Below are 12,537 nucleotides of genomic sequence, written 5' to 3' on the forward strand. Positions count from 1 at the left end.
TCTGGATCACTTTGTCATTGTGTTTATCGATGATATCTTAGTGTATTCCAGAGATGCAGAGGAGCATGCCCAGCATCTGAGGATCGTTTTGCAGACACTGAGAGAGCATGGTTTATATGCCAAGTTCTCGAAGTGTGAGTTTTGGTTACGGAGCATTGCCTTCTTGGGACATGTGGTATCAGCAGAGGGTATTGAGGTAGATCCCAAGAAGATAGAGGCTGTAGCTAACTGGCCCAGACCCATGACAGTGACTGAGATTAAAAGCTTTCTGGGACTGGCAGGTTATTACAGGAGGTTCGTTCAGAACTTCTCAAAGATAGCAGCTCCTATGACCAAATTGACTCAGAAGAACCAGAAGTTTATCTGGTCAGACCAGTGTGAAGAGAGCTTTGAGGAGCTCAAGAGGAGATTGACAACAGCACCAGTGTTAGCTCTGCCTGTCAGTAATGCAGAGTTCACAGTGTTCTGTGATGCATCTCGAGTGGGATTGGGTTGTGTATTGATGCAGAATGATAGAGTAATAGCTTATGCTTCTAGACAGGTGAAGAAGCACGAGTTGAATTACCCTACCCATGACCTAGAGATGGCAGCAGTTATCTTTGCACTTAAGATGTGGCGGCATTACCTCTACGGGGTTAAATGCGAGATCTTCACCGATCACAAGAGTTTACAATACATCTTAAGTCAAAGAGAGCTGAATTTGCGGCAAAGAAGATGGGTAGAATTGCTCAGTGATTATGATTGTAAGATCCAGTATCATCCGGGTAAGGCAAATGTTGTCGCAGACGCCCTAAGCCAGAAGTCACTAGGCAGTTTATCCCATATAGCAGCAGAGCGGAGACCAGTTGTGATGGAGCTTTATAAGCTCTTTGACGAGGGATTACAGCTAGAGTTGTCTGGTACAGGTGCGTTGATAGCACAGATGAGAGTGACACCTGTGTTTCTGGAGCAGATAGCTCAGAGACAGCACGAGGACCCTGAGTTGATGCAAATTGCCAGGACGGTTCAGTCAGGCAATAGTGCAGAGTTCAGATTTGACAGCAAAGGGATCCTTCGCTATGGGAGTCGACTTTGTGTACCAGATAGGGGCAGTGTGAAGGAAGACATTATGAGGGAAGCTCATAATGCGAGGTATAGTGTTCACCTAGGAGCCACCAAGATGTATCAGGATCTGAAAAGGGTCTATTGGTGGCCAGCCATGAAGAAAGAAGTGGCGCAATTCGTGACAGCCTGTGAGGTTTGTCAAAGGGTGAAATTAGAGCATCAGAAACCAGCCGAAATGCTTAACCCATTACCGATTCCAGAATGGAAATGGGAGAACATAGCCATGGATTTTGTAGTAGGTTTACCAGTAGCGTCCAACAGGATAGACTCGATATGGGTGATTGTGGATAGACTCACGAAATCTGCTCATTTTCTTCCAGTACAGAGTAACTATTCTGTGGATAAGTTGGCACAGGTCTATCTGGATGAGATAGTGAGATTACATGGAGTTCCAGTGTCTATAGTTTCAGACAGAGGACCTCAGTTTACCTCCCGCTTTTGGCGGAGTCTACAAAGTGCAATGGGCACAAGATTGGATTTTAGTACTGCTTTCCACCCACAGACTGATGGACAGTCAGAAAGGACCATCCAGACCATAGAGGATATGCTTCGCCTATGTGTGTTAGACTTTGGCGGTTCTTGGAGGCAGCATCTACCTTTGGTGGAGTTTGCCTACAATAACAGTCATCATGCTAGCATCGGGATGGCTCCTTATGAAGCTTTGTATGGGAGGAAGTGCAGATCCCCTGTTTGCTGGGAAGAGGTAGGAGAGAAGGCTCTTGCAGGGCCAGAGTTAATAAACATTACTAGTAGAATGGTGCCCATGATCAGAGAGAGAATCAGAACAGCTCAGAGTAGACAGAAAAGTTATGCAGACGTTCGCAGAAAGCAGTTAGAGTTTCAAGAAGGTAATTGGGTATTGTTGAAAGTGTCTCCAATGAAAGGAGTGGTTCGTTTTGGAAAGAAAGGTAAATTGGCTCCACGGTACATTGGACCCTTTGAGGTGTTGCAGAGGATCGGAAATGTGTCGTATAAGCTGGATTTACCTGCTTCTATGGAGAGAATTCACCCGGTATTTCATGTTTCTATGCTACGACAGTTTGTGTCAGATCCGAATCAGGTTCTGAGTGAGCCTGAGGTGGAGATTCATACAGATCTCACCTATATAGAGCAGCCAGTGCGGATTCTGGACACGCAGATCAGACAGCTAAGAAACAAGGAGATTCTGATGGTGAAAGTTTTATGGAACCACCATAACCTAGAAGAGTGCACATGGGAGACGCGGGAGTCTATGCTCCAGCAGTATCCATATTTATTTTGAGGTTAGTTTCCTCCTTGTATTTTGTTTTTGTTATTTTAGGAACATCCGAGGACGAATGTTCTTAAGGAGGGGAGAATGTAATACCCGGCTAGAGTCCGGCACCGGAATTCCTGTTGTCTGATGGAATCCGGGGTGTTGGGATTCTATATAAGGGTAGGAGTTATGGTTTCTATGTGTTATGAGGTGTTTTATGGTTTTACAGTTCTTTAGTTTTGAGTTTTGAGTTGAAATGAACCAAGGCAGAGGAGCCAAGTTCGGCCGCCGAAGATAAGTTCGGCCGCCGAAAGTGCCCAATGTTCGGCTTCCGAAGTTCAGGTTCGGCCCCCGAATGTTGCATGGTTTTGCATGCGATTCGGCAGCCGAAGCTGAGTTGCTTAGCCAGCAGGTTTGTATCCCATTAGTCAGCATTTTGGACAGGTGTTAGCACCAGATCATGTCCAGAAGTTGGCCACGTCTCCCTTGGTTTATTTGCTGAGTGTGAGCAGCTCATGCAGGAGTTTGCTCATTTACCAAGTGTTGAAGGTTGTGAAGCAAAAAGTGAGTTTGAGAGAGTTTGAGAGTGTGAGAGGAGGTGATCCGTTTTCCCTTGTTCAGAGTGTGTAGCTTCTTACTACAGGAGGTAAGTGATGTTCTTGAATATGTTTTCTGATGGTTTTAGGGGGAGTTGTGGAAGGAGATGCATGTTTAGGTTCTTAATGATAGTTTTGATGAGTTATGCATGTATACATGTTTATGTGTTATGTTTGATTTGTTGTTTGGGGTTATGAGATAGTTTTGGACCCCTGTGACCATATACTTGAGTATATGTGAGTTGAGTAGAGGAGGTAAGCATGTTTTGAGTGGTTGAAGGGAAGGAGGAGATGGTTTGCTGTTGAAGCTGAGTTCTGGATGAACTCAGGTTCGGCAGCCGAAGGTTTATTCGGCCGCCGAACCTCTTGCATGGTGGCTTAGGCTGCCACAGCTTGCCCCCGCGAGTTGTGCATGTTCGGCTCTGTTTGGGGGATTCGGCCGCCGAAGGTGCTTGAGTTTCGTCTCTGGAGAGGACATTCGGCCGCCGAACCTGCCGCCGAAAGTGTTCTGTCCAGCTTTCCTTTGCTTGCTTTGCATGACTATTAGAGAGAGTTTTAGGGGATTCTTGGGGAGTTTAAATAGAGTTAGTCATAAGCTAGTTTGGTCCCTCATGTGCGTTTATCTGGATAGGTACAGACCAGAGGAACCAGAGAGAGCAGCAGTGAGTACTGCTCCAGAGGTTCAGAGCCTGCAGAGTCAGTCAGTCCAGTTAGCCCGATGTGAGTGGAACTAAACTTATGACTTTTAATTGAACTACAAACTGCTTTTAGCATATCTCATGCATCATGATTATGCCATAGGTTGATTGCATTAGTATACACGAATATGTTGCATTGCATTGTTATTTGGTGATGTGAGTGAATGCTGAATGATCCAATAGTCTCAGACAGGAAGTCCAGGAGCCTTTGACTACGCCCTGGCAATGATAGCAAAGTCCAGGAGCCTTTGACTACGCCCTGGCAGGTATATAGTAAAGTCCAGGAGCCTTTGACTACGCCCTGGCAATGGTAAGTACAATGGTGTTATATACACATATACATATATGACAGGAAGTCCAGGAGCCTTTGACTACGCCCTGGCACAGAGTTACTGGGACTATGTGGTGACAGGTTTACTCTTGATGTGGCTTGTCTGTGATATGGTGCATTCCATGAGATCATATTTTACTGAGATGTTTTACTGTTCTACTCACTGGGCTATAGAGCTCATCCCACTCCCTTAACCCCAGTTTTGCAGGTTCAGTATACAGTGTACAGGGACAGTCCAGCAGAGTACAGGAAGAGTAAAGAGATCTGTAATAGCTTAGAGTGGACATGTAATATTAAAGAGATGTAATAGTTGTTGCTTGACCTAGACCTAGTGATGTATGTTTTGTACATGATCTGTATATGTATATATGTTTTCCTGTATGTGAAAACCAGGCTTAACAGGTATGAGTTAACCCATCTAGAGCAAGCTTTAGTCAGGGATACATGAGTACAGAGTACAGAGATAGTGCATGCACAGGTTAAGCCTTGGTTCAGAAAAGAGTTTTATTTTCACATAAACTGTATGATCATGTATGAGGTTTACAGGTACACAGAGAGTATAGCAGGCTTGCTACGGGTTTTGGCGGCCTTAAGCCGACCTGAATCCTAGCGCCGGTGACGGTCCATTTTGGGGTCGTTACACGGAACTTCCTTCGGGAATTTACTGAAGAAAAGGCTCACCCTCTTCCTCTGCCTCACCCACTGCCCTAATCTCAGACCGGCTCTAACCTCTTCCTGAGCTTATTCTTATTTCTTCTTCTCTTCCTCTTACTCTGATCTACCTCACTTCCTCTTCTGCTCTCTCTTAACTCCTCTTCCGTTTCTCGCTGCTTACGCTATTCTATCTCCCTTAACTTCTCTTGAGGGGTTGCACTTAAAGATGAGAGAGTACTTTCCCTATACTTGGAATTATAAAACCCAAGGCCACAACATCTCATAGCAACTCTCTCTCTAACTCTTCTTTGGTTCATTAACCTCTCGCTACTAACTCTTCTCTGAATCTCTATCTCTTACTTTCACGTAGAACAGCTAACTCTGCTACACTCTACTACTCTCTAGGGTCCACAAGAACATACACATCAGAACTCTCAAAAGTGAGCATACCTGGCACCACTGGATCTAATGTGTCTGCCTCTCTTCCTTGCCTACTGGCCTGAGCCGCTCCACCTGCAAAAGTCTGCTGGGACTGAGCCATCCAAAGCGCAGTAGGACACTCACGTGCTATGTGTCCTTCCCGTCCACACCTGAAACATGTTGTTGTCCCAATCCGGCAAACTCCCTTATGCATCCGTCCACACCTCAAACAGTTTGTTCTGCCTACACCAGAACTTGAACCAGCACCATAACCCAGACTCTTATTCTTCTTTGACCGTCTCAAGCCTCTCACTTTTTTCTTACTGCTTCTCCCCCACGTTTTGCCTCTTGTGGCAGCTGTACTCCAAGTGGAGGGATCATTTTCTCCTGACCCAGAAATGTTGAAATCCTTGGTTTGAACATCTTCTAAAGACTCTTCATCCATATTCACCTGCATACCTACATCCCTTCTCTGCACCTCTGCTTCTAGTTCTCTCCTATCTCCAGACATTCTCCTTAGATTCATTCCTTCTCTATTTTCATCAAACGATCCTTCAGAAGGATCTGATTCCACAGATCGACTAGCACCACTCATCTTAGCTCTTCTGACAAACAACACACAAGCAAACAAATATGAGCACACATATAGTTCACATGAAAACACATGAACGTATAACAATAATATGCAGAAAATCATGGCATTTCACATCAGCATGCAAAACAAAACTCAACATCCTAGTGGACATGATTTTGCTTATTGTGCTTGCCTTTCTATACCCTCTAAACTAACCTCTTTTCGATGTGAGATATCTCTAATCCTTAGACAAAGAGGCTCAACACACCGTACTTTTGAGGCCCTATGCTCTGATACCAACTTTGTAACGACCCGGAACCGATACCCCTCTGTAACGGCCCGAACCATTACCGGCACTAGGATCCAGATCGGCTTAAGGCCGCCGGGACCCGTAGTAAACCTAATCTGAACTCTGTGTATCTGATAAATCCCATACATGATCCAACTAAACCTAAAACTTTTTCTTTAAAAGTACCAGACTTAACCTTAAAAACACTCAGATATACCAATCTGAAACAGCCCTCAAGGCCTACACCAGTGACCTACTACCAAGCTCAACCTCCATGCCCTATGCCTGAGAACATAGAACCCACTCTCATAGGGTCAGCATATCACAGGTTAGCCTTGGTTCCCGCTTTGGGTCAAGGGATTGAAACCCTTTCTTCCCTCACGGTTCTGTCTCTAGGTCAAGGGACTCTAACCCTATTTTTCCCAGTCACTAGAGTTTGATAAACACATCATACGTTAAGCCTAGTTTGACACATTTCTCATCAAGAAACATAAAACAGGATACATGCAAACACTAGGGATTAACCATACACTAGGCAACGCACATACTAAACCATAAACACACTGACTTACTATCTATTACATCATTTTACATATATCTCTGTAATTTACATCATGTTCACTACTCTATTACACAAGCAAAACCATAGTTGACATCCTGCTGTCTCTGTCTTCCCACGGCTATCTCTGACCCTGCAAAACTGGGGTTAAGGGAAAGGGATGAGCTACGAAAGCCCAGTGAGTAGAAACAATGAAAACAAGTCATTAAGTCCATGCTCTCATGAAATGCGTCACAGCACAAACATTTCACATCTCGGATTAGACATGACCCCAAAACTCCCTCTGTCGGTGCACGACCCCATACGGAGCTCGTCACTACATGTACTAGTGCCCGGCTCCTCCTGTGGAGCTCACACAGGTCTTACCTAGACATAACAGATCCGTGGGCTATTGCAGTCGCCTGGGTCCAATCCACATTAACAGTAACCAATGCAATGCATCATAGTCGTGATTCTAATGCAATCAACCTATGGCATACTCATGAAACTCGTGATGCATGAAACATGCTACAAATATATCATTTCTTATATTAAAAGGATTTAAGTTAGTTCTACTCACCTCTGCTCCTCTAGCAGATACTGAACTGACTCTGCAACAACTAACACTGACGACCTCCTCGATCTCTCGGGTCCAAACCTACACAAGTGGACTCGCATGAGGTGTCAAACACAACCTAAACAACTCTTAGACAACTCCCCAAAGATCCCCTAAAAGCTCCTAGAACAAACACATAAGGCATGCAACAAAAGGCTGAACAGGACACTTTCGGCGGCAGGTTCGGCGGCCGAATGTCCTCTCCAGAGCCGAAACTCATGCACCTTCGGCGGCCGAATCTCTACTTTCGGCTGCCGAACCCTTTCGTGGGCAAGGTTCGGGGGCTGAACACACTCTAGAGACGAAAATCTCTACCCTTCGGCGGCACCTTCGGCGGCTGAATCCCCCTTCCAGAGCTGAAACTCAACTCTCTCGGGGGTGAGCTTTGGCAGCTGAAACCACCTCCTCAAGGGGTTCGGCCGCCGAATGTACCTTCGACTGCCGAACCTGAGTTCATCCAGAACTCATCCTCAACGGCAACCAAGCTCCTCAATCCATTCCAACACCCAAAACATGCAAACTTCAACTCCTCAACATACACATACTAGAGTATATGCACAAAGGGGTCCAAAACTACCTAAAACCCCAACAAAACAACATAGCATAACACCTAAACATGCTTTCATCAATAAAACATCAAAAACATACTTTTTACCCTAAACATGCATCTCTACCCATAACCGCCATAAAACCTCTCTAAATCATCAAAAGAAGGTCAAGATCTTCACTTACCTCTTGCACACAAGAAGATGAACGATCTGGACTAAGAGATATGGAGCAACTCTCCTTCACACTTTCCAAACCTTAAAACTTCTCTTTTTAGCTTAAAACCTTCAAACAACATTAAAACCAATCAAACCCTTGCAAGATTTGAGAAAAACATGAAGATAACTCATGGAGGACCTATTCTTACCTCTGGAAGTGAAAAGACAAGCTATATGTAATACCCGGCTAGAGTCCGGCACCGGAATTCCTGTTGTTTGGTGGAATCCGGGGTGTCGGAATTCTAGAAAAAGGTAGAATTTATGTTTTACTAAGTGGTATGATTTGTAGTGATGTTTTACGGTTAATGGAAGTGAGTTTTGAGTTGAATAACCTAAGGCAGTTGAGCCAAGTTCGGCCGCCGAAGATAAGTTCGGCCGCCGAAAGTGCTCAATATTCGGCTTCCGAATTCAGGTTCGGCCCCCGAATGTTGCATGGTTTTGCATGCGATTCGGCAGCCGAAGCTGAGTTGCTTAGCCAGCAGTTTTGTATCCCTTAGTCAGCATTTTGGACAGGTGTTATCACCAGCTCATGTCCAGACGTTGGCCACGTCTCCCCTGGTTTATTTGCTGAGTTTGAGCAGCTCATGCAAGAGTTAGCTAGTGTGCAAGAGATTTTGAAAGTGTTGAAGAAAACAAAAACTAAGTTTTTGAGAGTTTGAGAGTGTGAAGAGAGGTGGTTCGTTTCCTTTGATCAGAGTGTTTATCTTCTTATAACAGGAGGTACGTGATGCTCTTGAACATGTTTTTATGTTTTCTGAAGGTTTTATGGAAGTTAAGGGAGAGAGATGCATGTTTACGTGAGAAGTAGTGGTTTTGATGAGTTATGCATGTAGACATGATTATGTGTTATGTTTGCTTTGTTGTTTGGGGTTATTAGCTAGTTTTGGACCCCTGTGATCATATACATGCGTATATGTGTGTTGAGGAGTTGGTGTACATGGTGTGAGTGGTTGAAGGGAAGGAGAAGATGGTTTGCCGTTGAAGCTGAGTTCTGGATGAACTCAGGTTCGGCAGCCGAAGGTTCATTCGGCCGCCGAACCTCCTGCATGGTGACTTGGTTGCCACAGCTTGCCCCCGAGTGTTTTTGCATGTTCGGCTCTGTTTAGGGGATTCGGCCGCCGAAGGTGCCGCCGAAGGTGCTTGAGTTTCGTCTCTAGAGAGGACATTCGGCCGCCGAACCTGCCGCCGAAAGTGTCCTGTCCAGCTTTTCTTTTGCATGGTTTGCATGAGTTTAGAGTGAGATTAAGGGGTTTCTTAGGTAGTTTAAAGAGAGGTATTCTGAAGATAAGTTGGTCCCTCATTTGAGTCTTTATGTGCTTATACAGACCAGAGGAACCAGAGAGAGCAGCAGTGAGTACTGCTTCAGAGGTTCAGAGCCTGCAGAGTCAGTCAGTCCAGATAGCCTGAGGTGAGTGGAACTAAACTTATGACTTTTAATTGAACTACAAACTGCTTTTGAGCATATCTCATGCATCATGTTTATGCCATAGGATGATTGCATTAGTATTCACGAATATGTTGCATTGCATCGTTATTTGATGATGTGAGTGAATGCTGAATGATCCAATAGTCTCAGACAGGAAGTCCAGGAGCCTTTGACTACGCCCTGGCAGGTATAGCGAAGTCCAGGAGCCTTTGACTACGCCCTGGCAGGTGTATAGTAAAGTCCAGGAGCCTTTGACTACGCCCTGGCAATGGTAAGTACAGGAGGTGTTATATACACATATACATATATGACAGGAAGTCCTGGAGCCTTTGACTACGCCCTGGCACAGAGTTACTGGGACTATGTGGTGACAGGTTTACTCTTGATGTGGCTTGTCTGTGATATGGTGCATTCCATGAGATCATATTTTCCTGAGATGTTTTACTGTTCTACTCACTGGGCTATAGAGCTCATCCCACTCCCTTAACCCCAGTTTTGCAGGTTCAGTGTACAGTGTACAGGGACAGTCCAGCAGAGTACAGAAAAAAGTAAAGAGATCTGTAATAGCTTAGAGTGGACATGTAATATTAAAGAGATGTAATAGTTATTGCTTGACCTAGTGATGTATGTATTGTACATGATCTGTATATGTATATGTTTTCCTGTATGTGAAAACCAGGCTTAACAGGTATGAGTTAACCCATCTAGAGCAAGCTCTAGTCAGGGATACAGAGTACAGAGTACATGAGTACAGAGTACAGAGATAGTGCATGCACAGGTTGAGCCTTGGTGCAGAAAAGAGTGTTATTTTCACATAAAATGTATGATCATGTATGAGGTTTACAGGTACACAGAGAGTATAGCAGGCTTGCTACGGGTTCTGGCGGCCTTAAGCCGACCTGAATCCTAGCGCCGATGACGGTCCATTTTGGGGTCGTTACAGATTGGTATCAGAGCCCTAGGTTCACATGATCGGACCTATAGAGACAGAGTTGGGCTCAGACAGGTTAGCAGTGGTCAAGCACAATAGGAAATCATGTCCACTAGGATAGGGTCTTGAGTCCTATCTGCTATGATATGCCATGAGTGTTGTATGTGTATGATTGATATGTGATGTTTATGTGCTAAGTGGTATGTTATATGTTGTGTTTCTAGAGTAAAGATGCGAGGAACTCGTCGATCAGCTCGATTGACTGGAGTCCCACCAGAGAATGAGAGACCAGCTGCTCGTCCTCCTGCATTGCCAAGGGCAAGGTCTCAGAGATCTAGCAGGGAAGGTACGTCAATAGACCCTAGAAGGTCTGTCGACGAGAGCAGAAGAGGAACAGCTAGGGGAGGAAGATCAGAGGAAAGGAGGGAAGCTATGGAGATTGATCAGTCGAGAGATGACAGTATGGGTATAGGCAGTTTTGAGGAAGGTATGGGAGAGTCGCAGGGAGGTGCTCAGACCTCAGGTTTTGGCTATCCAGAGTATCCGATGGGAGGTATGTCGGAGTACTCGAGTTTTGTGCCATATCCTCCTTATATGCCGTATATGCCTTATCCTTACTATCCACCATATCCTATGTATCCCTCTTCCCCTACCCATCCAAGTGCAGTACACCTAGAGCCAAATGACCCAGTACCACCACCAGAACCAGTAGCCCCTGTTGTTGACCGACATGAACCTAGCTCATCAGGAGGTAAAGTCCAAATGACGGAGTACTTGAAATTGGATGCTCCTAAATACAACACGGGAGATGATCCATTTGATTACCTCAGAGCAGTTAGGATGATAACCAGTGAATTGGGAGCCGATGATAGGAGAGCCATTGAGATGGCAGGGTTCACATTAAAATGCAAGAAAGCCAGAGAATGGTTTAAGAATTATGTGGAGCCTAGAATGGACAGCATGTCATGGGGAGAGTTCGCCAATGAGTTTGCAGGGTGGGCTTTTCCTGACAGTTCGAGGGAGATGAAAGTAATTGAATTCGAACAGTTGCGACAGACAGATGAGATGAGTGTTGATGAATTCACAGATAAGTTCCTGGATCTGCTTCAGTACGTGGGTCAAGCCTATGATACTGATCAGAAGAAAGCAAGGAGATATACTATGAGACTGCATCCCAGGTATGCTTCCTTGATTCTTCCAGCAGAAAAGGAGAGTTTCCATACGATAGTAGACGCAGCCAGGAAAATGGAAGCTAGTGCCAATATTCAGAAACAGTCAAAGGCACAGGCTTCGGGTTCTAAAGCCCCCACACCAAGCAGTAAAAGATGGGATAGAGCAAAAGGAACAAAGAGTAAGTTCTGGAGTAAAGTCAAGTCAGGTCTGGGAATAGGTAGTGGCTCAAGTTCTAGCACAGCTCCAGTCTGCAGACGATGCGGAAAACCACATGGAGGAGTTTGTCGGTTGGGATCTACAGCTTGTTTTCGATGTGGACAGGAAGGGCATATTGCTCGGGATTGTCCGCAGATGACTTTTGCACCATCCCAGCAGATGAGTTCAGGCAGTGTGGTACAGCCAGTTGTACGGCCAGCAGCTCCAGTCATGCCTCAGACTAGTGGCAGAGGTAGAGGGCGAGGGGTAGCCTCTACTTCAGCAGCAGGTTCCCGAGGTGGAAATCCGGTAGCCCCAGCACGGATTTTCACAGTGACACAGGAGGAGGCTAACACGTCGAACACAGTGGTGTCAGGTAATCTCATCATTGGGTGTTCAGATGTGTATGCTTTGATAGACCCCGGTGCTTCTCATTCCTTTATTGCTTCGAGAGCCATAGAGAGATTGGGTTTGATCAGTTCTGAGTTAGAGTATCCTCTCTGGGTCAGTGGACCTAGATGTGACCCATCAGTGGCAGTGTCAGTCTGTCGTTTCAGTCCAGTATTCATAGAGGGTAGATGCCTTCCAGCTGACCTTGTGGTTCTAGACTTGACAAATTTTGATGTCATTCTAGGGATGGATTGGCTATCTGCATATAGTGCTACGTTGGACTGTCGAGAGAAGCGAGTGAGTCTCAGAGACCAGGATGGGTCAGAGTGCGTCTTCAGAGGAGACAGGAGAGGTACACCCAGAGGTATGATTTCAGCCCTTCAGGCTCATCGTTTGCTTAGGAGGGGTTGTCAGGGGTTTCTAGCTCATGTGAGAGAGCTAGACAGTCAGGTGAGGGAACCAGCCACAGTACCAGTAGTCCGAGAGTTTCTCGATGTGTTCCCAGACGATTTGCCAGGACTACCACCTGATAGGGAGATAGGGTTTGAAATTGAATTACTGCCAGGTACCAGACCTATCTCTATTCCTCCCTACAGGATGGCGC

Source organism: Manihot esculenta, chromosome 1 (genome assembly GCF_001659605.2).
Source record: "Manihot esculenta cultivar AM560-2 chromosome 1, M.esculenta_v8, whole genome shotgun sequence".
Taxonomy (NCBI): Eukaryota; Viridiplantae; Streptophyta; class Magnoliopsida; order Malpighiales; family Euphorbiaceae; genus Manihot; species Manihot esculenta.